The 16022-nt window shown below is 43.8% G+C and overlaps 1 long non-coding RNA gene across 2 annotated transcripts in view; it reads left to right on the top strand.

Moving 5' to 3' along the window:
* Window positions 1–7995, top strand: part of LOC117313569 (uncharacterized) — a 38439-nt gene extending 30444 nt beyond the window's left edge. Inside the window, exon 5 of one of the 2 annotated variants that reach the window (XR_004528075.2) lies at window positions 6965–7995. This is a non-coding gene — a long non-coding RNA (uncharacterized lncRNA). Of the gene's footprint in view, window positions 1–115; window positions 227–6964 lie in introns of those variants that run through there. The other variant, XR_012333864.1, reaches the window with a different exon arrangement.
* The last annotated feature ends 8027 nt before the right edge of the window (window positions 7996–16022 follow it).

The following is a 16022-nucleotide window of genomic DNA, read 5'->3' on the forward strand; positions in this document are numbered from 1 at the left end:
CCATTGTCCTAGCCTGTCTCTGAACTGGGCTTTTGCTAAAGAGCTCTGGAGCCAAAATTTTTATGTCATCCCCAAAATCATGGCCCACAGGTACCAATAAGAATCTCTCTTTCAGATATTAAAGCACAGAGACCTGCCGTCTTAGAAGGGCTTCACGAAACAGTGAACTCCGTGAGCCAATTGGGAGAAAAACAGTTTTTCTTGGTGAAGGTTTGTGAATGAGCACCGTCTGGGATACAGATTTCCTGAAATGCTCAGAGGTTGAGTCCTCCAAAGTGAGAGTACTTACAGCAGGATGAGGGCAGCTCACCAAGGATGCTGAAACTCGCTTAGAGGTCAATGTTGAAGGTGGAGGGGAAAAAAAAAAAAGGAAAGAAAAACTTTCAAAGAAGCATCTTTGGCATGACCATGCCCTTTCATACCAGAAAGTTCTATTCTTTAAACTCGATGTAGGTCCTTCTACGACTGACCACATACCCTGATACAAAGGCAATAACTAACCTTAAAACTATGCAACTTCGTTGATATGGCCATGTCCCGAGACAGAAATTCTTCGTATAGCACAGGATAAAAACAGGATTCCAGTTTTATCTCAAAAATGGGACACTGCAAATTCAGGCAAAAGCCACAAAGGAGAAGTGACCATGTCTTTCCGGCTTATGCAGCAGCTGGAGCATGTCTGGAAGGAACCACACCCGCTGCCTCTTCTCTGACTCACCCCCTCCTCCCTCCTTAGGGAATACCCGCCTCACTTCCTGAGCAGGAATAGGTTTCATAGGGAGGCACCTATTCTCTGCCCTCTGCGTCGTCGGGGCACGGGGCAGGGAGAAGGTGTCCAATCTTACCCTTTCACAAATGTCTCTCTTGGGCAGTCTGACTTTCCTCTAAAGGCCTCTAACAAACCCAGATCATACATTCAGTTGAGGGGGAAGTACTTGATTTCAGTTGAGGGGGAAGCATTTGATTTTCCTTTGAACTTGACTGTCTAGGAAAAAAAAAAGTAATTCCTTGGCTAAAATAAGGGTACAAATGAACTTATCTACAATACAGAAATAGAGTCACAGATGTAGAAAACAAACATGGTTAGCAGGGGTAAGGAGGGGAGGGATAAATTGGGAGACTGGGATTGACATAAACACACTACTATATATAAAATAGATAACTAATAAGGACCTGCTGTATACACAGGGAACTCTACTCAATACTCTTTACCAATATGGGGGAAGAACCTAAAAAAAAGAGTGGATATTGTAAGGCCAACTGGCCCAAGGCAGGGGAACACAATCAGATTCACAGGTTGCATCAGACCGAAATTCTCCAGACCACCCAGTTCCAGAAACTGCCCTGGAGACATTCCGGACCACCCAGTTCCAGGAACTGATCTGGGGACTTTGAACCCAGCCCAGCCTTCCCGCCTTTCGAGGGGCGGGACTAATGGTCCCCCAGGATACCCGAAAAGACCACCAAATAAGGAATACCCTGCGCCCTCCCAGATTCACCACACCCCTTGCCCTTCTTCCCCTATAAACTCTTGCCCAACCCTCGCCCGGGTGCCACTTCTCTGGCCCCTTTCTCTCGGACCAGTGAAGCTCGCCCGGGAGCGCTCCCTAATAAAGCTCACTTGAAGCTTTCCTCTGTTTCACGGTGCCGTTTGTTAAGATCCGACCTTACAGATATATGTATAACTGATTCACTTTGCTGTACACCTGAAACTAATACAACATTATAAATGAACTACACTCCAATAAATTTAAAAAAAAAAGTAATTCCTTGGGAGTATCACTTCAGACTTGAGGCACCAGATGACTCTCAAAACCATCTTGGGACCACATCGTGTTCACTGAATGAGAAATTCAAACATCAAGACAGAAAACAAGAGCAAAGAGAGAATAGAGAAAGTAGGCATTTGTTTACCACTTTTGGAGCAAAGGCTCATCAATACCTGTTTCTCCCACTGGAGATACGTATTTGACGTGACCATCAAGGGCTGCATCCACCGAGGTCACCCACATCATGTCATCCGTAAGTTCCATTCCCAGCCTGCCGTATCTTGGGAGTTTTCTTCCCAGTGGAAGGGATCAGGCACTTGTTTTATATTCAGAGGAACACTGAGATACAGGCGATTTCTTTTCACAAGGGCAAAGCACTACACACGTAACTTGTAGAATATTCAACTGCATGGTGACTTTTCTGTGTTATTATCTGCCTCTTAATCCAACACACTGGACAAATGTTCCCAGAGGGCAGAGAAGACAGAACTTGTAGCTCACTGATGGGCCCTGACAGCTCTCCTCTTTCGTGCCCTGACAGCTCTCCTCTTTCGTACCCTGCCCGCTGGGCCTCTGGTTATATCCGCAACGGTTACTTTCTGAACCCAGTGGTATTTGTGACTCTGCCCACGATGTCACCCGTTACTGATGTCTGCACATCAGGCTGGCCTCTTGGCTGCAACAATTACCTCCCCGTGCCCCAGTTCTGCAGCAGGGTTGGAAGTTTTCGTGCTGGGTCTTTTAAATTATTTCTTCTGCCTCCCCTGCTTTGGATTGCTCGAAAAAATAGCAACTAACAACAGTAAGGCTGTCTTAAATTTGCCCAAAAGAAATTGCCTGGGACTTTTCAGAAGCCACATTCAATTTATGAATAAATGAAATGGATCTTCTCGACCAGCCATGACAATAGGCACTGGCCTACATATTCAGGGCCTGAAAGAAGTTGAGGCAATGGGCCTAATGAGAAGCAGTCAGCGAATCTAATGAGAATCAGACAGAAGGCCTAATGAGACATTTAACATGCTCCCCCTCTCCCTCCTCTTCTGTTCGGTTTTCATGGGAATCTGTGTTTGGGGAGCTCAGTTGCACTGGCTACAACAGATACATATGGCCCTAGTGGGGTGATCCAGGAAACAGTAGAAAGGCATGGAGATGGCCAGGGATGGGGGGAGGGTGAACTTGGAAAATATACCCCCAGGCCATGATAATGTGGCAGGGCGGGGTGGGGGTGGTTAGCTGTTTCTTTTACTTATATTTTAATTGTATCTATGCCTTTTCCAGAATACCATAGAGTCATTGAGCTATTGGTGATGATACAGTAAACAGGCAGAGATTTCAATCTCATTACATCACTGCTTAGAGAGAAATCAAGAGGAAAAGTATGCAGGGCTGTTTCTGCGGCTGACGGTGGCCATTCAGAGAACAACGACTGGAATGTAGGTGCTGCACAAAGGGGGATGCCCGGAATAGAGTCCTGATGAGGCAGCGTTCCTTGGAACACTAGGTATTTTCATTTGTTGACCTTGGATGGAGGTGGCAGCTAGAGAAATAGCAGGAGCACAGACTTTCCTGAGTTACAGCTCTGCGTGTCAGTTACCTGCGGTGGCGGTATGCAAAGGAAATACGTATGTGTCCGAGCCACCGTTTGAAATGTTGTCTGACCCATGGATCTATCAGTTTTGTAGTATAGCTTGGCTTTGACAGAGTAGGCAAGATTTCTGTCTCATTATTTAGCTTGCAAGCCCAAGAAATTTGCACTGGTCCTTGTTGCCTGCCTATCCCATAACAGTCTCTGTGGATACACATACTCTTTGTTTGATTTGCTTGCCCCAGTACATGATTGAAATGCAACTCTATCCCTCTCTCTAGCCACCTATTTATTTATTTATGACAACTCTTCTTTTGGTTGTCAAGGTCTGACTTCCACTGGCCCACCTATATCTTGAGTTAAGGATCTGAAAGTAAATGAAACAGTCTTGTTCTTTAGTGGCGCCACCTAGTGGCCTCACATGGCAACACAGTCTCAACAGTTAAATGACTAAGGATTTAGAGATCAGATTATCACCTGGGTTAGTGGGGCGTGGACAGAGCAGATGTGCACCAGCATTAATGTGTTCCAGGTACCAGGCTCAGAATTCACATATTTCAGCTTTTTAAAACTTTACAAAAATTCTATAGAGTAGATGATATTATTCTTGAAATGCGGCTGTTCATATTACCTAAAATTTCCTATGGGCAGAGGACTGTGCCAGATGCTTTACATAACATTGCCTTGTTTTTCCTAATAATGATATTATGAGGTGTGAATTATGTGGTCTTTTGAGTCTAATTGCTTGGATCTGTAATGGGCTCCAGCCCCTACTTGCTGTGTGACCTTGAACAGATTACTTAACTTCTCTGTACCTATAGTAACAGCGATATAGTAATAGTACATATCTCATAAAGTAAGCACTTGTAAAGTGTTTTAAAAAGTGTCTGACACATAGTAAGCATTCAATATATACCAGCTAGTACTATTATTAATAATAGCAGCCACAGCTAGTGCCTCAGTGCAACTAAACATTGCTGGACAAAAACCCCACTATAATGACTGGTCTCATACATTTCATGTCCATAAATCTCAAATGGACACTCAACAGTGCTAGACCATCCTACATGTATTTCCTTTCCATGTTCACTTTTAAATTACCCCAAACAACTATTTCCCACTCCTCTATCCTCATATCATTTACATCATGACCACTTCCACACTCAGCTGATGAACTTGCCTCATTATTGAGAAAACGATTAGCTAGGAGCTTTTTCATTTCTCCCCAGCCATATCTGCTGACCTACCTGTTCTCCGCCCTCTGTCTTTCATAAGGGATGAAGTTCCCATTCCCATCAAATGGTAACGGCTCCAGTCACACACACACCTGGATCTCATGTCCTCTAGTCTTTTCAAAGACTTGGCTCCTGTATTTGCTAAATCATCACAATTTCCCTTTCTCCTGGATCACTGCCATCAGCATACAAACATGCATCCTTAAAATAATCCTGCCTCGAGGTTATAACCCCTCCAGTTAACTCCCATTTTCTGCTCCCCGTTGTTCTAGATACAATGAAGATAAAAAACAATTCATTCTAATAAGACCTCTATTTCCACCAAACCCATTAGTCTGCCTTGGTCAAGGTCAGCCATGACCTCTATGCCACCAAATCCATTGGCGGCCTCTCTCTCCTGGCTTTACCTCTCAGCAGAATTTAATGCATCTTCCCTGAGTTGCTGGGACACCAAGCTCGCTCTCCTGCTTTCACTCCCCACTCACCCGCCTTCTCAGAGGAACCTTCATGTGTGGATGGGCTCACCTGAGAGCTCCATCCTAGCCCTCTTCTACTCTCTATCTGTATCTTTAACTTAGGAAATTCACCCAGATCCATCACCTTAAATATCACTTTCATAAAAGTTGAAACAAGATCTCCCTAGTCCTGCCTTTCCTTGAAACTCCAGATGCAGATACCTCCTCCTGACTTGTCATTTCCATTGGAAACATACTGGTACCTCAAACTGCCACAACAATAATTTTGATACCATCTTCAAACATGGTCCTTGTCCAGTTGTTTTTTTTTAATCGTTTGATTTTTGGTCTTTTTTGTCGGTAAGCAGCATGACTGTTGACCAGTTCGTCATGTCAAAAGCCTGGGAACGTCTAGGAGGAGACTTCGATGCCGCTTTTCCTTTCTCGGCCTTAAAAACATGCTCTGCTTCTGTCCATGGCTCCCTACGTGGACATTTCCCACTAGCAAAACCCAATCATTCCTTACATGGCGGCCAAAGTGTGTCTCCTAACTTACCCTGATCTCATCCCACACATTTACAATCTACTAGCCATGCAGCAGTTACAGACGTTATCTGAAAATATAAATCAGATCACTTCCATCACTTCTCCTTTAAATCTATCCGATGGCTTCCTGTCACATTGTAACTTAGCCCAAATTTCTCACTCTGGCTTTCAAAACACAATAGAGCAGAGTATCTTTAAGAAAAATGACATGAGGCTTTTTCTTAATTCTGAGAGTTCTCCAGTAACTTTCCAACAAATTCCTTTCTTAACCTAAGTTAGCCAGAGTCTTAGTTGCTTACAGTTGAAGAACTATAATTATATAGCCTGGGACTAGAATTCCATTGAATGTCTGGCTCTTCACAGGAAAACGTTTGGGATGTGGGTAAATTATGGACCTATCAAGCAGATTGTGTACGTGTGTGTGTGAATGTGATGAGAAGGTATACAGGCACTCACACACATAGTGATACTTAATAAGAACTTGTTGAATTGCTTTGAATTTGACTTATAATTTCTCTATGAAATCTGCCTTCTCCCAAACCTCAAAAACAAAACAAAACAAAACCCTCCCATCTTGTCCTGGAGAGGAAAGGAACTGGCAAATAAAGGCCTTTAGTATGAGACTAGGGGACAAGAGGCACATTGCCGAGGGCCCATGATACTTTTAGGAGCCCTCAAAAATGTTTTACGTTCTTTTTAATCAGAAGAAAAACATAATATAATAATAATGAATATATAATACTGAATACAACTTGTATTATGTTCATCTTTATACTAAAGCAGTCATAAAATGTAATTTTTAATATTTTTTGTGGAGGAAGGGGTCACTGAAGGCAAATATGCTGGAAAGGCCCCCATGAAGGTCGTACTATTGTCCTGTTCCTGGAAGCCTTGCTCTCTGCAGAAAAGACTGGGGAAGGGGCTTCGGGCTTTCTGGTCCCACTTGAATTTCAGTGATTGGGGAAGGCCAAATGAAACCCAAATGGACACAGAGAAGCAAAAATAAGAGGCTTTCGGCTACATTTATTTTTTTGTTTGTTTAACAGACACTTATCTAAAGCTCACTGGATGCAAGACACTATTCTAATTGCTTTGCAATCACTAAGTCACGTAATCTACTGTCTCCTGGGTGAATATGAAGTGAGTGTCAAACACCTTCGCTTAAGCTCTGCTAGGCTACTTCCTTCTTAAGGTGGATGTTCTTCCAGGACCAAAAGGAATGTAAACACAGAATTTCTGAACTTGTAACTGCAATGTAGCAGGCATGAAATAGCTGAAAAACAACCACCAAAAAACTGTTTTTAAGCTTAAGCTATAGTGTCCAGTGTTGACATACTTATAATGTCCTTAGTGATATCCATCTTGTTTCAGGAAAACAGAAAGAAAAGAAAGAAAGAAAGAGAGAAAGGAGAAAGGAAGAAAGAAGGGAAGGAAGGAAGGAAGGAAGGGTGAGCTGTGAGCAATCTGCGAGTGTCTTGTGTCTTTCAAGGAGCTACCTCACCCTAGAAGATGTCCTCCAACCTACCTTAATGAAGACCAGTCTCCAAGTTTTCCCCAAATATGAGATCAAGTTAAACATGTGTCACTTCAGCAGGTCACAGCACAGCAACGCCTGTCACCCCGCATTCTCTGGAGGTACGCACGTAACGTGTCGTACTCACATTGGGTTTATATTTACGTGTGCCAGTGCCCATCAGTGATTAAATTAACTGTTAGAAAAATGTAAATGTGATCCTTCTGTAGTCTTTTTCTTTTCTTTTCAATGAATTCCTCTCAGTGAAATTTCAGGCTGAAGCATCATTTGAAGCTGAGCTTTTGTGAAGCCCACAGTGAACCAGACTTGCTCTGGCTGGAGAATCAGATGGGAAGCAGCTCTGCAGACCATCCCATCTCAATCGTGGATGCTCAACAAACCAGGGGGCTTTCTAGAAGATCCCAACACTCAGGCTCTACCCAGACTGATGAAATCAGAGTCTTCGGGATTGTACCTGGGCATCAGCTTCTCTAAAACCTCCCTAGACTATGCTGGTATGCAGCCAGAATTCAGAAAAAACACTGATTTCTGTTTTGTAAATAAGTTCATTTGTACCATTTGTTTAGATTCCACACATAGGCGATATCACGATACTTGTGTTTCTCCATCTGACTTATTTCACTCAGTATGACAATCTCTAGGTCTGTCTGTGTTGCTGCAAATGGCACTATTTTTCTCTTTTTTATGGCTGAGTAATATTCCATGGTATATATACACCACATCTTCTTTATTCATTCGTCTGTCAATGGATGTTTAGGTTGCTTCCATATTCTCTTTGCAGCATGTAAATAGTGCTGCAAAGAACATTTTTTAAATTATGGTTTTCTCCAGATAGATGCCCCCAAAGAGAAATAGAGTCACAGATGTAGAAAACAAACTTGTGGTTACCAAGAGGGAAAGGGGGGGGGTCGGCAAATTGGGAGATTGGGATTGACACGTATACACTACTGTATGTAAAATAGATAACTAATAAGGACCTACTGTATGGCACAGGGGGAGAAAAAAAAACAAACAAAAAACACTGATTTCATACCAACTGAGTACTAGGACTACTAACGTCCCAGCTCTTTGTATCAACGGGGTGCTCTACAGCTGTGGCCTCTTCCATGTAACCCTACGTTTCTCTGTCTTTATTCTGGGAGGACTTTTTAATTTAAAGTGATTATCTACTCAACTCACTAGTCCTAGTTTCAAAGTCATTTGGGAATTAGATCCTCATTGAAAAAGTGTCTTAGAACCACAGAAAGGCTACTGAGAGCTCAGGGCTGGATCCCAGGACAACTGAGAGGTCCCCTAGGAGTCAGGATTGAAGTGCTCATTCACCAAGACACCAAGAGCAGCATCACCAAAGGGCAGTCTGCACCACTGTCAAGGCAGGGAATAAAGCAAGTCAAGGGATCAATGCAAAGAATACTGGTTTAGGGGGAAAGTGAAGATAATCATTTCTGTCCAACAAAGATTTCTTGAGGACCTACTGTGTTCCAGATATTGCACCAGGCACTGTAGGTACAATCCTACTGTCTAGGAGCTGAGAGTTTAAGGAGGAGATATCATCAAATAATTTCAAAATTACATGGGAAGCTATGAGCAGAGTGAGAAAGGATATTTGGTCCCAAGTGATGCATGTGAGTAGAACTTCTAGAACATACACCCTTACACAATCCTTGAGAAGTGAATGTCAGTGAAGCAAGTTACGGATGCCCAGGAAGTGGACAAAGCAAGGGCCAGGTGAGAGGTGGTGGGACCAGGACAGGACCAGTGCCACTGTGGTAAAGGTTGGTGTGAATGAGCAGTCAAATCATCAGAACTTCAGGACTGATGGGATGTGTGGCTTGAGTGGGAGAGAGTAGACTCTAAACTAAAAAAGTCAGGCGCCGGGAGAATGCTGCTCTCGGGACATGGATTCTGAAATGGGTGGAGACGGGCAGTCTAAGAACCACATGAGGGTCAGGGGTGCCAGCTTTTCATGGGGTGCCAGCTGTGTGGCTCAGGTGGTGCAGCCTTGAGTGGTCAAGCTGGATGCGGCGTCTGCAGAGAGTGAGGTGGAAAGCTAGGTGCCTGCGTCCTTCCCTTTGATTCTGTACTTTACTCATCGCATTGACAGTTGGGATTAGTATTTTCCTAATTCAGTTGTTTTTGTAAGTCCCCCTTGGTCTGATGATTGATTACAGGTGGCTATAACCTAAGAAATGGTGGAGCGTGGCTTAGCCTCCCCTTTCTCCTTCCCTCAGCAAACCAGAGGCCTGGAAAATCTTGGGGTTGCCTTGGGAAACGAAATGCACTCTAAGCGAGGAGCTCAAGGAAGGTGGAACCTTTAAATTAACCTCCAGTGGAAACCCCAGCCTACTTGTTATGGTCATTCTTGGCACCAAAGGCCTCCCATATTGGCTCAAATCCAGTAACACAAAAATGGTAAAGTTGCAGGACAGAAAGTTGGCATGGACCCTGTGGTGATTTCCCTGTCCCACTGACTCCCCTGCCTTGGAATTCTGTCTAGACTTGGCTTCAAGGCACATTCCTTCAGCGTTCAGTAGGCAGGGGTGTCCGGCTCTTGCAATGTGTACATGATTTTAAAAGAACTAAGAACAGGCTCTCAACCACTGCTTTCTTTTTTTTTTTTTTTTTTCCAACCACTGCTTTCTAAAGGTCAAATCTCACTGCTCCAAGTGTGAGCGGGAAACACAAATATATTCCAGATCACACAGCCCACAGGTGCAGAAGGGGAGTTCTGCAAATTTCATGTGCAGACTGGCGGGGTCCTTTCTTTGAGTCTCCAGATGCACAGGGAATGTTTTATGTACAGGAAGACAGGCTACACAGGGACAGCTGGGCTTTGGAGAAAAAAAGTATGGACATGTAGTTAACTCTACCACAACTCCCCATATTCAAGCCACCAAGATAGGAGGGAGAAAGGAAGCACGCAGGGGGGTTTCATCCACACGTTCATTCCAAAAATGTGGAGTGTTTACTATATGTCAGACGTTTTCCAAAGATATTTTCCTGCCTGTGACAAAGTTGCTCACACTAGAGAAATGTGTTTCTTGCCACTTAGAAATCACTATGCAATTCAGGGAGTTAGAAGATCGGCATACCGTTTGCCTTTGATTAATGACATCACCAGGAAAGTGATTTTACGACTTTCCTTTTATCTAACTAAGCTAGTCACTTTTCATAAATGCCCTGGAGAGAAACATACCCTGAGAAGTGGGTTTCACGAAGGAAGCAACCTGCCTGAAGGAGGTTGGGAAATGTCTAATTGAAGGGCAATTATGGGTCTCTCTTGTTCTCGATGAACAATTGCCAGGAGGCTCTTGCCATGGACAGCCATGGTCTTCAAATTCTCCACAAACAGAAATGCAAACCATTTTATGTGATGGTTATAGTAATGATGATGATAATGATGATGATGATATGATGATGATGGTAGAATAGGCTAAGGAAAATATTGAAGGAGGTAAGAAGGGTGAGAAAAAAGCACAATAATCTAAAACAATAAGGTGAGGGCAATGTTCATGGACATTGATACCAGGGTATCATTCATTCAGAGATATTTATTGGGCACCTGTTATTTTCAGGTCATGCTAGGTGGTGGGGATATAATAATAAACAAAGAAATCACGGAACTTGCATTATAGTGATGGAAGAGAGAAAACAGAAACAAAACAAAACATAGGATGCCAATTGCTGAGATAGAGGAAGAGGTACGGGGGAGGCCATGTGTGTACATGTCTAGGGGTGGGTGTTAATTTGTTTAATGGTGTTGGAGAAAGAGACTCCTAGAAGATAACATTTCAGCTGATTCCAGTGGCTAAAGGGAAGAGTCATTCTTTGGGCAAACAGAGCTGATTCTTTGACTTCCTCAGCATTTCTTTTCCTAGACTTGGAGCTGAGCTGGTGTACCCTTCATGTTCAGTATCATCAGTTTCATAGGGAACACCTTTTGATTGTGGGACCGGGTGGACTGAGACACAGGGAGAATTTACAACCAGTGCCTACCTTCTGTGCTCTCCTCCGGCCACGTCCCAGATCTCCTGCTCTGTATGCTACATAGCTTCTGAGCTATTCCCTGCTTCTTCCCAAAATGTCAAGAAACCTATCCAGAGCTTGTGCACCAATCTCTTCAAAATAAGGCCATGGGGTTTGTTAATTCAGGTCAAGGAGCTGGAAAAGAATAATGGTAGGAAGCTGGCAGGCTTCCAGAGTGGGTGTAACTCCTTGGGAGAAGTGGGCCATGAATACTTTCTTTGTTCTTTTCCCTCCTTACATTGGATTGGGTGTGTGTGGGGGGGTATTTTCATTTTTAGTATCAATGATACGGAAGAAACTGGACTCCATCCTCTTACTTGGATGTGCCTTGTTAAAGTGGGTAGATGTCTTTACCTTTAAGCTGAGTGCACCCTGCACACAATTTACAGTCTGGCCTTGGCTGTCGCTGTCCTGATTAGCGTCCCAACCTTGGGGGCAGGAGTGACCACACCATGTGAAAAAGGAGGGTACATGACAGATTTCCTGAGCAGCTTACGCATCTTAAATGTGCGGAACCCTGGGATTGGATCTCGGCCACAGGTGAAAATTCTTGCCAGTGGGAAACAAGTCACCTTCTTTCCTACCTTCTACCCGGGGAGTGATTTGATCTCCCTGTACTCATGAAGGAAACTGCAGATGAAGCTGTTTCCTGTGCAGTGAGATGGGAACATCCAACAATGGTGAGAACTGGTGACACCGAGAGCCTCTCGTTTCCCACCTCTCCTCCCCAGAAACCCTCCACCCAGGGCTTGGCCACGATTCCACCAATGCTTTCTGACTCAGGAGCTCAGCTCCAGCCGAAGGAGTTTCCAGTTAAGCTACACAGGATAAGCAGAGGCGATGGGGCATCCCCTTCACCTGCCATGACTAAGCGTTGTCCTCTATGCAGTGAGCAAACATAGCACACAGAATACTGAACACATCCAGGAGTGCCATGTCATGGGTGGCAGGGAGGGCTTCTAGGGAGCGAAAATAAGGGTGATGAGGTCCAGCTTCATTCGTGACCTAGAACCTGACTACCCAAGTGCTCCACAAACCGGCAGGTCAGCATCACCAGGAGGTGGGGACTACAGATGCAGAAACTCAGGCTTCCTCTGCAGCCTCTGGAATTGGAACCTGCATTTTAACAAGATCCCCCAGCCCTGACTCCTCTGTTATCTTGGTGTCTGTCCGTCTAACTCACAACACTTTTGCTCTGGAATATACTTCTGGAATTCCTGCAACTTGCAGATGTGTTCTTTCCCCTCTTTATAGACAGAGAGCACTTCACTAGGGTTAAACTGCCAGTAAGCGTGACTGTGCCTTTGTCTGGTTCACTGCAGAGCCAAACCTCTCCCCTCAATGACCAGAACTCTTCCACACAAGGCCTCTCTGGCCCACTCTTTCCAGGGAAGCCTTTTCAGAACAAGGGAAAAGCAGTTTCTTCACCTGTAAATACCTACTTCACAGGGTTGTGGTAATGGCTAGAGATTCTACACATGGAGCATCTAGCCCAGTGCCTGAAAAAACCAGATGTCCTCAATAACTGACGGATTATTGCGGTGGGGATACGGGAATGTGTATCATACCTGGGGTGGACTTTTGCCACAAAGCTACGCAACATGCATATCTTCTTAGTATTTTGGAGGAACCATGGGGGACAAGAGGAAGGCTCACCTTCCACTGTGAGGGTTCTAAGGGAGGGTCCCTGTATGTGTGTGTGGGGAGGAGAGGGGGTAGGGGACACGTGGCAGAACTCAACCAATCAGAACCTCTGCCTGGGGCTCTGAATCTGGAAGTGACTGGCTGTAGGGGCACTGCCCAGCACCCATCCCATCGGCCCACAGGAAGAAGCCTTCCTCCATCAGGTCAGGGCTCCCCCTCCGTGATCAAAACATGGCTGAGGGGGGCTTCCCTGGTGGCGCAGTGGTTGAGAATCTGCCTGCTAATGCAGGGAACAGGGGTTCGAGCCCTGGTCTGGGAAGATCCCACATGCCGCGGAGCAACTAAGCCCGTGAGCCATAGCTACTGAGCCTGCGCGTCTGGAGCCTGTGCTCTGCAACGGGAGAGGCCGCGACAGTGAGAGGCCCACATATCGCGATGAAGAGTGGCCCCCACTCACCGCAACTAGAGAAAGCCCTCGCACAGAAACGAAGACCCAACACAGCCATAAATAAATTAATTAATTCAAAAACAAAAACAAAAACATGGCTGAGGGAACTTCACAAACTTCACCACTTCAGACACCATCCAAAGAAAGAAAGGCACTTCTGATATCCCCTTGTCCTGGGATCCGTTATCACTCATTGGCCCAGATTGTTTCATTCCCATTATTATACTGATCACAGGGCTGAAGGTGGAAGCACTGACAGATATAAACCACTTAGGGCACACTCCTAGGACTGCAAGTGGCATCTTTCCACCCAATGTCATGGCTCAACAAGAGGAAATAAGTCCCCCCTCACCCTCACCCCTGACCCCAAATCAATAAGGATACAAAAGGTGAAATGACGATATATGCTGAGGAGGAAACCAAAAAACCTCTACAAAAATTAAAACTGTGCTAAAAATATTTTTATGGACAAGGTCGTATATTAACTGGAAAAAAAAATCAAGTCGTAAAAACAGGATTTTCAGCATTCTTCTGTTTCTTTAATTATCTATCTATAAAACAGGATATATAAAAGAATGCTAAGAATAATAGGCTTATGGGCGATTTTTATTTTATTCTTGATGCTTATCTCAATCTTTTACTTTTTTCTCTATAACAAACATATTTTTAAACACGTACTTTATTTCTTTAGCATCATTATTATCCTCAACACCAGTATCCACATTTTAGGACCCATCCAGTTCTACAGTATTGTATAAAATTAGTTTGGGGGTTTTTTTGGTATCATTTTACTTTTTTTTTTTTGCCTTTTTAAAAAACATTTATTGGAGTGTAATTGATTTACAGTGCTGTGCTAGTTTCTGCTGTACAGCAAAGTGAACCAGTTATACATATACCTGTACATATTTCCACTCTTTTAAAGATTTTTTTCCCAGGTAGGCCATTACAGAGCACTGAGTAGAGTTCCCTGTGCTATACACTAGGTTCTTATTAGTTATCCATTTTATGTATAGTAGTGTGTATATGTCAATCCCAATCTCCCAATTTATCCCTTTCCTGCTCTTACTCCCGGTAACCATAGTTTGTTTTCTATATCTGTAACTCTATTTCTGTTTTGGGGCATATACTGGGAGAAAACCATAATTCAAAAAGATACATGCACCCCAATATTCATTGAAGCATTATTTACAATAGCCAGGACATGGAAGCAACCTAAATGTCCATCGACAGATGAATGGATAAAGAAGATGTGGTATATATATGTACAATGGAATACTACTCAGCCATAAAAAAGAATGGAATAATGCCATTTGCAGCAACTTGGATGGACCTAGAGATTATCATACTGACGGAAGTAAGTCAGACAGAGAAAGACAAATAGCATATGATATCGCTTCTACATGGAATCTATAAAAAGGGTACAAATAAAATCAGTTTTGTTGAAACATCTCTTTGTGATGGTATTTTCTCAGTAGCTTAGTCCCTTCTACAAAAGATGCCTTCAAGGAAAGCACATCTTCTTTTAGAAAAACGAAGCCCAGAACCTGTTAGCCCTAGAAGGAGACTTTTCTACATGGCGGAGGGGTGATGAGGCAATTAAGTCTGCCTTCCTTTCCCTGGGATCTGCCCTTCCGTAAGCCCTCAGCCCCACCTACCACATCCACGGCGCTCTTAGACTTTAACACTTGTGCTCACGTTCAAACCAAACAACTTCTCATAGTTGCCTCTTTGCATAGCTGAAAACATGCTGGAAATTTTACAAAGAAAATAAAAGAATTTACCAATGAATGACAAAAAAATGAATAAACCCAAAACACCATGATTCTATTACACATACCCAGCTCTTTAGGGAGCAGAGACGGAGCTCACACAAGTTAAACCATCTAGAACAAGAGGGTGGCATCCTACTCCTTGGATCCACCCCAGCTTTCTCCAAGCTTCCTTTTCTGTTCTTGAGAGAGAGAGAGAGAGAGAGAGAGGTTTCAAAGTGTTTCAATTAACCTCTCAGTTATAAGAATGGCTTCCACATAGGCCTCAGAACATCAACAAAAGTACTTATTTTATTTCTATTGGCTCCTCTGAGGGGATAATATATAAAACGTAGAATTATGGTTCCTGCTCTAAGAAGCTTACCATTTCCAGTGGGACTATCCAGCAAATGCCTGTAATTCTCGTTGGAGCCCCAAGAAGGAAGTATGGAAATGTTCCCCATTTATCACTGGGCTCATGGTTGGACGGTCTGTCTCCTGATCACTGCTTCCTGGACTCATACCTGACCCTTACAAACCAGGTGTAGTGGCATCTCTTCCACGAAGCCTTCTCTGATCCCCTGCTCCAAAATCATAGGATTCCTTTTCTTCTGAACTCCCCACATATACTGTGTTTTCTTGGGAGACATTTCACAGTTTAATGAAACGATTCCTCACTGGGGGAAAGAATGGGGGGGGGACACACTCTCTGAGAAGCATAAAATCATAGTGACAAGAACAATAAATGCCCTGTATTGAGAACTTATAACCTGGAATAATATAAGTCTTTTCACAGTATCTCACTTAGTGATAACATCATATAGGCTTCAAAATGATTATGTAACTCATCAAAATCACAGAGAGAGAAGGTCCCATGCTTTAACTCCTGTCTGCTTTATTTATTCCAAAGGCCCTGCTTTGAATCACCAATTCCTCCTGAGAGTTTTCAAACACCTCCCCAGACCTCCTCTCCTTCCACCCCTCCAGCCTAGGCTGTGGCCAGCACGTCAGGTCCGTACACACTTTGTC

The sequence above is a fragment of the Tursiops truncatus genome, chromosome 9 (genome assembly GCF_011762595.2).
Source record: "Tursiops truncatus isolate mTurTru1 chromosome 9, mTurTru1.mat.Y, whole genome shotgun sequence".
NCBI classification, from domain to species: Eukaryota; Metazoa; Chordata; class Mammalia; order Artiodactyla; family Delphinidae; genus Tursiops; species Tursiops truncatus.